Source organism: Galeopterus variegatus, unplaced genomic scaffold (genome assembly GCF_000696425.1).
Source record: "Galeopterus variegatus unplaced genomic scaffold, G_variegatus-3.0.2 Scaffold4956, whole genome shotgun sequence".
Lineage (NCBI taxonomy): Eukaryota > Metazoa > Chordata > Mammalia > Dermoptera > Cynocephalidae > Galeopterus > Galeopterus variegatus.
Window position 1 is genome coordinate 40,575 of NW_007731067.1, and position 591 is coordinate 41,165.

Genomic DNA, 591 nt, shown 5'->3' on the forward strand with positions numbered 1-591 from the left:
TAGCTATGGCCTAGCTGTTATCTAGCCTAAGGGTCAAGGAGAACCTGCACTTATTCTTAGAAAAAAAGCAACAATGAATGTTGTCCTCGAAAGTTGAGAACCCTCCTTGATAGGCTAGTTCAAGTGATGTGGCAATGAACACTTCATCTCTGCATGCTCAGGGTCCTTGAGAAGGGTGACAATGTCAGTAGCAAGTTACAGAAAAACTGCTTGACAACACTAGGGATGATCCCATCCATTTTTCTCATGTCAGCTGTCACTGGTCATTGGTAGTCAGGTTTAACCCTGAAGCATATTCCAATCAGGTGAAAACAACAGAAGGCGTTGAGATCAGTAAATGAAGAAACTTATAAACGGTGAAGGAGACAGATTAAGAAGACTGTTCTCTGCTTCCTAAAATGTCAGTCAAGAAGAAATTCTTTGGGCTGTGGATGGGATGCCCTTTCAAAGAGCTTTATTATGGTTCCGACAACTAGTTCCTGGTTTCTTAGAACAAGGAAGAGAATGTATTATTATGGTGTTAATAAATAGCCCTTAAAGAAAAAGAAAATATGGCTCTCAATGATGGGGATAAGCAAATTACTTTTGACT